Source organism: Harmonia axyridis, chromosome 5, assembly GCF_914767665.1.
Source record: "Harmonia axyridis chromosome 5, icHarAxyr1.1, whole genome shotgun sequence".
Classification (NCBI taxonomy): domain Eukaryota; kingdom Metazoa; phylum Arthropoda; class Insecta; order Coleoptera; family Coccinellidae; genus Harmonia; species Harmonia axyridis.
In genome coordinates, this window is record NC_059505.1 from 29,047,470 (window position 1) to 29,062,772 (window position 15,303).

At 33.5% G+C, this 15,303-nt stretch overlaps 1 protein-coding gene across 2 annotated transcripts in view; it reads left to right on the forward strand.

Moving 5' to 3' along the window:
* The first annotated feature begins 11,972 nt into the window (after positions 1-11,972).
* LOC123681009 overlaps positions 11,973-15,303 on the forward strand; it is a 55,056-nt gene continuing 51,725 nt past the window's right edge. The window contains exon 1 of one of the 2 annotated variants that reach the window (XM_045619167.1): positions 11,973-12,211. The gene's annotated coding sequence lies outside the window, so the exon portion shown is untranslated. The remainder of the gene's footprint in view (positions 12,212-15,303) is intronic. The other variant, XM_045619168.1, reaches the window with a different exon arrangement.

Below are 15,303 nucleotides of genomic sequence, written 5' to 3' on the forward strand. Positions count from 1 at the left end.
ACTGGAATAAGGGAAAAAAACTATTGGTGAGTTTGACTTTGGAATCAATTGTTTCTACGTTTCATACTGTTGTTGATTACTTTTCATATAAAACAATATTCCAATGTTTTAATTATTGTAACCGAAGAGATGTGGTATTATCAAATATTTATTTATTCTATTTATTCATTCATAATTAAAAATACGCAGAAGTGGCAATGAGGTCTAGGTTTCTGCTTTGATTTTTTCTAGAGTATTTTAGACCTGTTATCAATAGTTTAGACGTGACTAAAAATTTTTCTCTTTAATACAAATAAATTAATATAACTGCGAAAATTGTGCAAAGAAAATGATTGTGTTAAGTAACTCGCATTTTATTGATGCTACATACATTTTTTCATGGGTTGAAAGATGGTTTATATTCGATTTTTAAATTTTCCAGAAATATCATTTTTCAATTTAAAAATGATCATCGTGGATACATACTCAAAGGAAAAAAGAAAATATACAAGGAAGTCCTAACCTACAACATCCCCGTGTACGACACCGAGAAGGCCGGCCTTGGGATCAGCGTCAAGGGCAAGACCAGCGGCAACCAGGACCTGGGGATCTTCATCAAGAGTGTCATAAACGGCGCCGCCGCCTCCAGATACAAAAGACTGCAAACCAACAATCAACTGCTCAACGTAAACGGCATCTCGCTCCTCCAACAGTCCAACACCGACGCCATGGAGACCCTTAGGAAGGCGATGCTGCACACTAAAGAGCCTGTTCCCGGAAACATCGCTCTAACCATTGCTAGGAGGGCCTCTTCGCCGCCTCCGGCCAACAGGAATTACCCCGTGGGGCCGTCTTTGAGCAATCCCAACCTCCTGAACTCGAGCGAAGGATCCGAGATCTACCAGTCGAGCGACAGCAGCGACCCCTCGAAAAACAATTCGGGAACCAGCAGCTGGATAAACAACTCAATAGATATATGAAGGAACGTATAAATGGCCATAAATATTGCAAAAACACCACCGCACTCAAAAAGCACAAACAAACTGAGAAGCATAAAATGGACTTTGAAAATTTTTCCATCTCAGAAAAAGAAAAAAAATAGCAAAACTCGAAATATATTGGAGATGATTCATATCAAGAAAAACAAAGAGGCTATGAACGATAAAACACATACGAAAAATTTAGCCGAAATATACTGCAATTTGATAAAATAATAGAAAATAGAAAATTCTCCATGTAACTCCATCTACAATGACAACATCCAACTATAAACCCAAATAAGAAATTTCGCTCTTATCGATTCATTCAGATGTCGTAATATTGTCTTGAGTTGAAAAACTAAATTTGACGTTCATAATCATGATAATATAATTTGTTTGTGTTTCATATATGCCAATTGTCTTGTATTATTTACTTACTAAATGTAATTTTGACGAAAATAGTGAAGTAAGTGTGAAGAAAATTTTAAAATTAATTTAGATATTATCACTGTTTGTATTTTACAGAAGCTAATGGATTGTTGTATTTTCCTTGAAAAAGGCCATTGGTGGCCGAAACATATGTAGGAATATTAATAAATCAAAATTATTCCAAAAACAAAGTGTTTATTATTCTTATGGTTTATGATGCACAATATTCTTAGTTTTATTTTCTGGCGCGTATATAGATTGTTGTTGGTATTCCGACACTGGAACAGGCGACTTATAACTGGCCATGTGATAAACATGAATTTTCAAGATTTCATTTTTAAACTTAAATGCCTTGCAATATTGAAAAACAACGTTCATTGGTCCAATAGCAACGATATGCAGTGTACTGTAGTCAATTTATTTGTTATAATTAAATGCAGCTCTATAGGGGTTAAACGCATAGACGTATCAAAAGGATAATAAGTCTATGGTTAAACGCAACACTTCTATTTTGTTGGTTCCGGTTCCATCGATTCCGTTCAACTTCATTCCGCGTTTCACGTTGCTCATCAGTTCGACTTGCTCTTGTATTTCTTTGACTTGCAGCATTACGGGTTCTGCGACTTGAGTTTGTACGTCTAATTGCCCGCATTTTCAGAAACAAAAATTCAACTGAAAATAAAAGAAACTATAGTACCTATTCTTTTGTAAAAGTATGAAAATGGTCTATCAACTTTCCAACACTATATTAATTTGACTAACCTTGTTGAATAAAAACTTAAGAAAGAAACACACACTACAAATTATCCTGTAAAAACCAATGTGAAAAATACATTAAGAAATGGTAAATGAATTATGTAGGTATCTTGTTATTATAACTCCGACCACAGACCAACTCCGACCGATATTCATTCATTCATTCTTTCTCGCTTGTTGGGCTCAACCTTTAGTTATGTACCCAGTCACAAATTTGTTGGATTTCTCCTAATTTTCCAACATGTATTACATATAATTCACACTCGCAATCATCCTTATGTCAACATATAATTTTATATAAGACTTGAACAACCACTAAACATCCATGCCCTCACTGAGATTCGAACCCGGACCTTCGGTGCCGCAGTCGAGGTCTGTGTCGACCACGCCACCGAGGCGGCTCTGACCGATGTATTTGCAAAGAGCATATAAACATTATAAACTACGTTTCATTGTTTCAATGTCAACTACGTGAGTTATGCAACTTTCGTATTTTTTTCTTACATAAGAACCTTCTCCTAATAATAACAAATACAACAAAAAAAAAATTAGTGAAATCGGTCCAGCCATTTAAGCGTGATGCCGTGACCAAGGGAAAAAGGGATTCATTTTTATTTATATAGATATAGATATTTTGTTGATAATTTAATTTTGCTTTGTGAAGCTGACATTAATTTCCAATATTTATTTTTATATTATTCATTAACAAAATTGTGTTTCAATATTTTCTGGTTCCAATTGCCTACAAGATGTAGTAAACGAACGAATTCAATGAAGATTTTTTTTATTTTGGTCATTATGAATGAATAGCTTTATGCTATTCATTCATAATATTCTTCATATTTGTTGTGTACGGAGCTGTGGATACCGCATTTCAGTTTTGGTTAGTAATTTTGTCAGTCTATTGAGAATAATAATTAGCTTACTAATCATTGATAATTAACTTATTGGTCGGTAATTTTTAGGGGATGTTTTATCTTTCCCCTGTTTTTATGATATATGAGCGAGGATCAGATTGCAACTGATCTTTCCAGTTTCCTCTGAACGCAGCCAATGCTCTAAAGGCAGGTTGAATCAAGTATACAAACATCTGCAGAGCCCTCTACTTACAATGGCTGTGACTAAAGAAATCACCAGCAGTTCAGGTCTGCGTGAATCTAATATTATAGAACGGCGTTACAGGTAGGCACTGATAGAAATGTGGAAAACGAACGTATCAATATATTCGATATTCAAATCAGGAAGATAATTAGGTCAGTCTTTGTTGTAAAATTCAAGCGAAAAGGGTTTGAATTGTCCACGTTAGACATCGGCTCAGTGGTGGCGTTTTGGGTGGGGAGAATACTTTGATGTGTCAGATCAACCTGTTGATGGAAGCAGTAAACATTTTACCAAATTCATTCAAATTGGAGAACGCTCTAACTTCAATTTCGCTCTTATATAATGCTAAATTTTTGTTTTATAATATATTATTATATTTGTCATTGTTGTGATTCGTTTTGTTATATTTATGTATCGTTTATTATATTTAACTAATACACTGATATTTGACTTTTTTACTTCGATTGTAATTTGCATACATTTGGTTTTCTCGTTAACTCTTAATTTATTTACTACAATGATTGAGATGGTCAAGTAGGGGTTTTTGCATACGCGTATCGGAGTTCGCGCAATTCACAATCAAATTCAATATCCAACATCCCTTTTCTTAATTCTAAGTTAACAATATTTTATAAATCATTCGTTTATAAATATGAAACTATTCAACTATAATTTTTTGTAAATTTTTTTTATGTTTTTTTTATAACTAGTTATTCACATATCCTTAAAACTATACTTAACTATTATGTACAAATTTATTCAAGATAAGAGTTAGTTATTACACTGAATATTCAGTCTATCGGGAGGTTTCACTGTTCTGCCATATCTAGTTCTATATGTATAATGTATTATCATCCTTCCTTTCTTCAGCCTTATAGCGTATTCGACGGGCTTCAGCAGTTCGAATTAATTCCAATTTTTGTAGAGCTAATTAGAGCTAATAGACATAATTAGCTCGAATCAATGCGCATTGGTGCAGCCAGTCTAATACGCTATCAGAAATCAATTCTGTTGAATTTTGAGGATGGACGTCATATCTATGACACGTGTCATTTGATCTGAATCTCAAATACACTCTGTTTCGGCGATATTTTACTCCTTTGCGTCTTCTATGATATATCTTTGACATTTTAATCTTTCTTCGACTGTGGCTGGACTCCAATCAGATTTATTATTTTTCTTGAAATACACGTGATCGTTTAGGGTGGAGAAGAGGTAATGATTTTTTATTAACGTCATGGTAATACTTTTGATTATTCTGAGATTGTTCAATTTTTTCCTTATACTTATTGAATTTGACTATTTTAGGTTTCAGTTTTTTGCTTTTAATTGGTACATTATTCCTTAAATAACGCGACATTAGTAGCTCAGCAGGTGACGGTAAATTTGATTTTGGAGTCGACCTGTAGTGTGAACGTGCTAGATAGGGATCTGTTTTCAATTCTTTAGATTTTGTAAGAATTTGTTTAACAATTTTGACTGAACTCCCAGCTTGACCATTCGATTGGGGATGATATGGACTCGAAAAGACATGTTCGATATCCCAATCGAATAGAAAATATTTAACTTCGAGTGAATTAAAGGGTGGTCCACCATCTGACACCAGCTGCATTGGAATACCATGACGTGCGAATATTGATTTAAGACTAATTATTACTTTTTGTGCAGAATAGCCTCGATCTTTTTTTGGTTTTGGGCCATCCTTCAAAGTAGTATTTCTTTAGAATATTTAAAATTTCATCTGATTCAGTGCTCTGACTAATTTTTTTATGAAAATTCTCTGTTATTGCAACATTTGAATAAGCCATATTAATATGATATTGTATATCGGACTCATAATCTGGAATATAATTGTCTTTTAAAGCAGCTCGATACAATGTGTCAGATATACAGGGTGTTTCCTAAACATGCGGCAAAAATTCAGGGGGTTGTTCCTTGGACTATTCTAAGAATATTTTGTCCTTTGATGATTTTTGAAAAACCTATTTGTTTCGAAGATATAGGGGAAACAAAATTTCAGATAATAACATTTTATTATGAAAAATTACATGAAAATTCAACTCAACCTACAAAAACTGTTGAAAATGACCACCTCTAGCCAGCATACAAGCATCCAATCTTCTCCTCATTGACTGCCGAACCCTTTCAAAAACACCAGGATCATTTCTTATTAAGTTACACCCAGCAATGATCCGATTTCGCAAGTCTTCCACATCATCTGCACTTATCAATTTTTAGTCAAAAAACTGGCCGTTTTTAGTAATTGGAATGTTGTTAAACAAATTTAAAAATAAATTGTACCTACTTAGTAAACACAGTGCGGTACGCATTTTTATTTAAACTATTATTAATTTTAAAAATATGAAAAATGTTGTTCGCCCTGTATCTTCGAAACAAAGAGGTTTTTCAAAAATCATCCAAGGACAAAACATGCTTAAAATAGTCCAAGGAACAACCCCCTGAATTTTTGCCGCATGTTTAGGAAACACCCTGTATACATTTGTTTGCCTGGCACATAAATTACATCTAAATCATAACCTTGTAAAGCTAACATCATTCGTTGTAACCTGGCAGTAATATCAAAAAGAGAAAAGATAAACCAACGGTTGTATTGGTGGAATTTAGCACAACCAAATTGAATAGCGAACAATTCCTTTTCAATTTTCGCATAATTTATCTGCGAGGAAGTTAAAGTTTATGAACTATATGCAATAGGACGATTGTTCTGCATAATAACAGCTTCAACAGCCGATTGTGAACTATCGACAGATAGAATTAACGGTACTTTAGGATCATAGTGCGTCAAGACAGGTGAATTTGATATAATTTCTTTCAAATTAGCAAATTCTTTTTCACAATTTTGATCCCAGACCCAATGACTTTTGGATTTCAGTAAGTTTCGTAGAACTTCTGTTTTTTGCGACAAATTATTGATAAAAGGACCTAAAAATTGATCATTCCTCAAAATCGTTTAAGTTCCTTAGGATTTGAAGGAGAAGGTAAGTGTTTGATAGCTTCAATTTTTTCATCATCGATTCTAATACCTTCTTTACTAAACATATGGCCTAAAAAATGTACTCGAGTGACAGCTATTTTACTTTTTTCTTTATTAAATTTAAGATTGACTTCTCTTGCTCTCTGCAGAACTTTTTCTAGACGACTATTATGGATTTCCAAAGTTTCACCGTATACTAAAAATTCATCGACAAAAATTAGGACACCTTCAATATCTCCAAATAAATCATTCAAGACTTGAACAAATTGTTCTGATGAGGAGCATATATCAAAGGGTAAACGTTTAAATTTGTATCTACCAAAAGGAGTTTGGAATGTACATAGATCTGAGCTTTCTTCGTCTAATTTTAACATCCAAAATCCAGAGAGAGCATCTAAATGCGAAAAATGAGCAGCATTAATTATTTTTGACCTGACTTCATCAAAGTTTTTCAAAGAAAAATGTTCCCTCATTATATTCTTATTTAAATTCCTTGGATCTAGACATATTCTCAACTGACCTGACTTTTTAATAGTTATGACTATAGAATTGACCCAAGACGTTGGTTTTGATACCTTAGATATGACATCCATTATCTCCATTCTATCTAATTCCTTCCGAAGTTTATTGTGTAGAGCAAATGAGACTTTTCGACGTGGATCAATTTGAGGAATTGCATCTGGACGTAACTTGATATGGCAGACCGGCAGTAAACATCCTAGAGTCTAGACCTTCAAATACATCCTGAAATTTATCAAGAATTAGATTACATTCATTATTCGTAAAATTGAAAACTCTTCTCAAAATACCAATTTTTTGACATGTGGGTAGACCCAAGACAGTTTGACAAGATATACTGACTATTATGAACGTAATAAACTCATAAGTATTATTGAAAAAACATTTAAGATCACATTTTCCAATTACTGGTATTTGATTTCCTCCAAAGCTATTGACTGACATTTGACACTTTATAATGGATGAATCTGGTATATTCAATTTACTAAAAGTTTGGTACGACATAATGTTAACATCAGCACCAGAATCAAGTATAGACTTCATTTTTAAATTATTTATGTATACAGGGTGTCCCGTAAAGACCACGTCAAACCGAGGGAGAATGTAGATCAAAGGATAACCCACCTGCTATGACAAAATTCCCATTATAAAAGTCTACCATTTTCGATATTTTTTTGAAAATAATTAATTTTTGCCCCTTTCAATAGTTTTGTCCTTAGGGTTGGTACAATTTTACATCTTTTTGGTTAATTTTTTCAGTAAAATATTGCTGAAGAATGATTTCAACGTTTACGTTAAAAACGTTCTCCGAACATTTTGAAGGGGAGCTATGAGAAATATTTTTATTGGAAATTTTGGTAGTGGATTATTTTGTTCATGAAGTTTAGCCCATCGTAGTGGAAAAAAATGTACCGAGCTACTGCTGCACATTACACCAATAAATTGTCTATTTTATAGTGATCTCAAAGAGGTATCACACAAGTCATTTGTTATTCAAAGAAAAAAGATATGGCTGTTTTTATCCTAATGGGTACGTTTCTGACAAAAGCAAGTTTGTCAATGCTGTTAAGAAATCTTCGATATTGCAATACTTAGTGAACAATGGCAATTGTTTACGTGCGAAAATATTACTCGCATAATTATTCACTTTAGCATCAGAGCTATTTTTCGGCATTCAGTAGAATCGATCAATCCTGTTACTATCAAGTATATATCGAAATTTTCCTTCCATTCTCTCCAATTTGATGCATTATTTTCACTAGATGATAACATCAATTCATTTATAGGTCTCAAAGTGGCATGTGATCGCCCCTCACTTCTCCATCGTCGGACATTTTGTGAATTGAATATGAATCTTTATCCATCAACGTGAATATTGTAAATATTCCAGTTATTTTCTCCTAAATTGATCTATAGCACTAGAATGACACCTGGCACCATGTTATACTTATGTATCGTTTATTATAATAATAATAATAACAGTACTTTATTGCATATGCAATTGGCCATCGACCAAGGGTCCTTCAGCCTGTATTTTAACAATTTTTGGTACATTGAATTTGTTTAAGGTAAAAGGTAATTATTTCATTTTTTCATATTAAACTTTTGATCTTTGCTATAAGTGGGAGTTCTGGATGTTTTCTCTTAGATGTATTCCTTCTGTCTTCCTGGTATTGAGAAATCACTTCATCCAACTGAAGTAACCTAGTTATAGAATGCCTTATTCAGTCTGCTCATTCTTATCTCAATAGGTTTTATTCTGGTATTCAGATAAAGTAGACTGTTTGGAGGATTATGAAGTGGATTTCTAGGATGTCTCATTCAGGTTATGGTTCTCAATGCGGTGGTTTCTGCTGATTTTTAATTGCTGGAGGCTTGCAGTTGGCAAACACTGGGTGTGCGTATTCTAATAAAGGTCTACAGATTGTTTTATATATTGTTGATGCACTTTTGATGTTAATGCCCTGCTTTCTGTAAACTAATTTGGAAAAATATTTGGCTCTTGATATTGTTTTTCTCTTCATCAACTTGGTGTGTAGGTTGAAGTTCAATTTACAATCAATGTTCATTCCAAGGTATTCGATTGCAGGTACAGGTTTTATGCTTTTTTCATTAATCTTTAAAGTTGGTGATGCAGGAGAGATTTTGTGGTCGAAAATTATGAACTGCGACTTGTCTGGATTAATCTTCATTCTCCATTTCCGGAACCAGTTGGAGAGTTCATCAAGGAGTTCTTGAAGCTTCTGTGTGCAAGTTTTTAATGTTTTTGCATGGGATACCAGAGTTGTGTCGTCTGCAAATTGCAAAATGTAAAGGGAGTTCATATTTTCTCGGATGATATCATGGCAGAAGAAATTGAAAAGTAGTGTCGAAAGAGGAGAACCTTGAGGAGTGCCTTGCTCAGGTAGAAAGTAAAAGGACGTAAATAATCCAACTTTGACAGCCAATGTCCTGCCCTCCAGGAAGTGCTTACACAGTTTAATGAGATGGGGTGGGAGGTTGATTTTATGCAACTTGTAGAGTAGTTTATTATATTTAACTAATACACTGATATTTGACTTGGTTTTTACTTCGATTGTAATTTGCATACATTTTGTTTTCTCGTTGACTCTTAATTTATTTACTACAATGATTGAGATGGTCAAGTACAGGTCTTTGCACACGCGTATCGAAGTTCGCGCAATTCACAATCAAATATCAATATCCAACAGTTTATGTTTATTTTGTAGGTGAAAATCTATTTTGCTGAGAATTATGTGATGGTTCCCAACACCCGATTTAAGGGGTAATGGTAGCGAAAGTAACATTTATAAAAATGATAATTTCAACTACCTACCACATGATACATTATTTTTATATTTGTTAGTTTTATCTGAAAAATGAATAACCAAGGGTCTAATTTATGTGCAAAAAAATAAAAATTGTAACTTAAATTGGATTTTTTTTTCACTTTTCCTTACATGGCTCTAATTCCTTTATTGTGCTCTAATAACGACATCGATTATGCAACCTACTATTTTGAGTTCATTGGGTAATTAAGTTCATCATTTGCATTCAACTTAATCTTTCAATCTCTTTAATATTCATATTTCATAACATCAAAATGTAATAAACTGTGGTAATACACTTCGGAGGTCTGTTGGAATGTTCATCCTAATCACTTTGTTTGAGGCATCTGCTTTTATGACATTTTTTGTTAATTCATGTTCACTGATACAATAAATATTTTATGTTGTCTTAAACAGCTTAAATGCTTCTGTGGATCAATATCACCCTACCGATATTTTCAAATGATAGAAACCCAAACCTAAATTGTCATATTCAACAAAATTATCAACTCGACGTCTCATTTCATGACGCTATGGGCATCGAAAGAAAACTCGAAAAGATCAATGTTCATACAAAAACGTTATTACACCAATAATAATCCAACAAATATTTAAATACCTGACCCATTTTTGTTCTAACTTATTCAAAATACATTTACAAATGACAATGCTCTGAATATACGAGTATTATCTGGGACGTTCAATGAAGGTGGTGATAACCAATAAATTTATAATTCCTATACACATTTTCAATTAAGGTTTGAAAGTATCCAAAGCCAAACATGTTTTAATATCTGGTTGTATGTAATAGTACACACAAGGAGCTAAGAATGTATGAGACTGTTGTTCTATGGTTTTTACTGCTCTAAGTATCAAACTTAGTTGATCTTTATTTCGGTTACCATACGAGTGATCGTTCAAATAATTGATGCACTGCAACTTCAAGAACCAACATTTCGAGTAGCCAAAAATTCATCATGGAAGATTCAGAATTTAGCGAAAATGTTTACCATTCATTATTTTCAACAACTGTTTATGTGTTCAAATTTTTATAATATAATTTTTAAATAAACAACTGTTTATGTGTTCGAATTTAATCGAATAATATTTCGAGTAGCCCTTAGATCAAAAAAGGTTGAACTATGATACCAAGTGAAACGTTCTAAATAGATCCGGGTTGCAGAATCCCTAATTTAGAACTAGGGAATTTTATTCATTAGATTGTCCACCTGATAACTTCAACTTAAATGTTGACATTGTGAAGATCCGAACGTGTACATCATATCATTCACGAATATATGTACATGAGAAACAGTGTGCAAAATGGGTGATCACAATCGATCAAAAGCAACAACGTGTTAATGATTCTGAGCCGTGTTTGGAGCTGTTTGAGAGCAATAAACCTTAATTTTTGCGTCGATATGTGACAATGAATGAAACAAGACTCCATCATTTCACTCCGGAGTCCAATCTACAGTCAACTGAGTGGACTACACACGATGAACCCAATCCAAAGCCAGGAAAAACACAACAGTCAGCTGGCAAGGTTATGGTATCAGTATTCTGGGATGCGCAAGGTATAATATTCATTGATTAGCTCGAAAAGGGCCAGACCATCAACATCGATTATTATATAGCATTATTGGATGGTTTACAGGATGAAATCGTAAAAAAGCGGCCTCATTTGAAGAAAAATATGGTGCTATTCCATCAAGACAATGCGCCGTGTCACAAATCAATGAAAACAATGGCAAAATTGCATGAATTGAGCTTCGAATTGCTTCTGTATCCACTGTTTTCGCCAGATCTGGCTCCCAGCGACTCTTTCCTGTTCTCAGACCTCAATGAATGCTCGCTGGAAAGAAATTTAGCGCCAATGAATTAGTAATCGCCCAAAAAAAAAGTTGGAAAATCGCTATAATCGCTGTATTGCCCTCGAAGGCAACTATGTAGATTAATAAAATCGAATTTTGGCAGAAAAAAGTGTTTTACTTTGGTAGACCGGGGACTTTTCAATTGGCCTCTTATGTATCCGTTCCGTTAATTATTCACATGAAATTTCAAACGAACCTCACCTCCCCCCTTCCTATTTTTGCCCATTCACAAACCAAGATTGAAATTTCAATTCGCTAGCATATCCCATTCGAAAGTTACCGTCATATTTTTCATAACTGAATCGTATAAAATCGGTTGACACCGCTTCCGACTCGAAGTTCGAAAAAGATAGACATTTGGTCAAATTGATAGCTCGCTGTTCCCCTAAAACAAGCGCACAAAAACCAAATCTATCCCTTCGATTCATTCCAGAAGCGCAGAATCTCCATTTGAATATGTATAAGGGTTGAGTCAATCAACTTCTCATCATCATAAATCAGGACGCCTATGTCCAAGACATCAGAAGGGTTGTTATCCAGTGGTGTATTCACCACATTATCACTAGCAGCCAACCAGTTCGTGTCAAAGTACTCGCTACTCCCTTCTCTCTCTCTATCTTTCTCTTACAACATTTGGACGTGACCATACCCAGTGAGTTCAATTATTCATCGTATTTTTATTCTCATTGATTTCGGACTTCATCGATAATTCCCCCTAGTCCAGTTGTGCTGGACTTGCGTCTGAAACAGGTGAGTTTGTTTGTTTCCGATGTGATGTTATTCGACAGAAACTTTTTTCAATTAGTTTTTATATTTTTTCTTGAGAAACCCCCGTGAAGAATGTTCTCTCATGATGGAAATTGGAATTGCATAATTAGCTTGAATTTTTGATTGGAAATTTTATTTTCTGCAGATAATATATCGAATAAAAAAAGCCGTTCTCTTTTCTGACATATCCTAATAAAATATGTGAGTAAATAGTGTTTGCAAAAAATTTAGTACTACGTCAGTTGCTTCTTGTATAGAAGTAATAATCCTAGCTTCAGAATTACGAAGTCTAAAAATCAAGATATCGTATTTGAAATAGTGAAGACTGTAAAACATGAAATCATTATGACTTTTGCTAGTAGGTATGTTCCTTAAATGAAAAAATCTCGCTGTAATGTCCTGAATAATAAACTGAAACTATAACCGATTGTTGATGTGTCAATGAATTTATTGCGCTCGGCATTTTTACAGCCATCTTGAAAAAGTACAACGCAATAAACAAAATCCTTGAAATTTAACTCTTTTCGAAAGATTCTCAACCTATTGAAATTTGAATTTTTATAACTCTGTAATTATTAAAGTCTGCATTGTACGTTAAAACATGTTGCACCTATTCAGTGTATCTACCGGCAAAATTAGAACTCAACGAACTTTGGAGTTCATTTACTCTTGAATAATTTGTCCGATTATAGCGTTTATTTTTTCGACTTGTAGTTTCATTCCTCGGAAACATATCTGTTTCAATTTCACGATGCCGTCCTTTGTTACTTTGAATAAAAACAAAGAAAAGTAAACTTTTACACAGAACGCCCTGTGGAGTGGATCATTGACAGACGAAAATCTTCACGAATACTTAGTCGTTGCCTCATTTTTTTTAACATTTTTTTAAAATTTATATTTATATCTTGACATACAGAGAAATTACAGCACCTTGAATGGATTCAGTACATTGAAAAAAATGTATTCGTTGTATTGAAGAATGGCAATCATCAACTTGATTTCATTGATACAATGTACTTTTCTATCGATATAATAAAATTTCATTCTTTAATATTCAGGGTGATTTGCCACGATGGCCTATTAAAAGTTTATGAAAAACCGAGTGAAAAACTAATCATAATTTTGTATTGAAAATTTGCATATTGGGGTTTGAGACAATGATCTTTCTCCCTGAACCAGACTACTACATCCTTATTTCACATGGCGCACAGTATATTATTGCAGAAAATAAACTTTCGTCGAAATTTTGTCCTTTCCCTTAAATTCGCCGGTAATACAAATCTTCAGAGAAATTAATTCATTTCAAATTTGTTTTCTTAGAATTAAACTCGGACGGATCAGTTGTCATAATTTTTTTCTGTTTTTGATGTTGTAACCAACATGAAATTTAGTGCAAAGCCTGATATTATCCTCATCTAAATGCAGAATCTCCATCATGTGGAGAAAAAACCCAAGTCGGATAATTTCCATTAAGAAAAGTGTCATTTTTCAAACGACTTTTGTTTGTTACCGCGTTTGTTGCTAAATCGGTAGAATTTTTACTGGTTGCTAAGATAAACAGAACAGTGAATCACTTACAATACAACAAACGGTTAAATATTCATTGAAATATTAAATATTCAGGACTTGGGATTCATCAACCCTGTAGCTTGATATTTCAAACAACTACTTGACTTGAAAAAAAAGCTCATGAAAAATTACATACATGAGCTTGACTTGACTTGATTTTAGATAATTATTACTTGACTTGATATCAAAATACTTGATATTACTTGAGCTTGATATGCACGCGTCGCACGTCATATATTTCTGCAATCTCGTGCGCGCTTAGACTAAATAAGGGGATTCCTCGAGCGCCGAGAGACTGAAGCATTCGCCAGTGTGACTTTATTAGTAGTTTTCTCACATTTTAATTGAATCTATTGATAGTTTCAGAAATATCTTTCCAAACTTGACCAAAATGGCCAAGGATTTTTTGTCAACGCCAGCATCTTCATCTCCTGTTGAAAGACAATTTTTCAGAGCTGCTCTTACAGTTACAAAAACCCGCAATAGGTTAGGCGACAAATCTATAAGATGCCTAATGTATCTAAGATCCTGGATGGAAAATTATGAAATCAAGCAAAGCCTGGAGGTTTCTCAATATTAAGAAACTTCATTTATTATTTTGTTATGATTTATAGTGATTTAATTTATATTTCTATTTAAAAAAGTTGATATTTTCGGTTCTTTCATAGAATAGGTTTGAAAAATAAAATTCCTTCTCATTTCCTATTTTTTTTATTGATGTGACACAACACAATAAAACTGCTAAAAATCAAGTAGCTTGATATGATTCAAGTACTTGCTAAATATACTTGACTGGACTTGAGATGGAAAAACTACTACTTGTCTTGAAATCAAGTCAAGCTCAAGCCAAGTAGCTTGAAAATCAAGCCAAGCCCTATTCAGGACTAGGATCTTAGACAAACTATTACCTTTGATCGGTAAAATGTCCTTACCGTTCTTGATACTTAATACACAATGATATCAAACTTCGTTTACATCGAATTGAATTGAAATATTTGATCAATTAACAATTGAAACTCAAGTTCGCAAGTTTGAAGCACCCCAGTCCACAAATTCTAATCATTCGAATAAGTTACCCAAAAATAAAAAATGTTCCTTTCCCATTTACATTTGAAATGATTTATGAAGACAAACTCTCGACATTGTGGCGTGCCTACTGAATATTATTGCGAGAAAAGGCGTGGGCAACACGTTTTTCATCACTCCGAAAAATAATTGAATGAAGTCTTCCCAGAAATTCAGTTCCATAAGAATTACAGTCCGGATTGTGACCAGTTACGATTAGTTTCATGAAATATTCTTTAAATAAAAACACTTTGGCCTATAGACAGATATTTCGATATCTTTTCTGTATAACAATTTGGGGACTTTCTGAAAATGTGGTAGCAAGAACAATTAAGGTTAAGGTAAGCCTTTGACGTAAACTGACACCCCAGAAAATCTAACAGGAAAACTTTTCTGTTTTCGTTTTTTTTTTTCTATTTATTATCATGATTTTAAGCTTA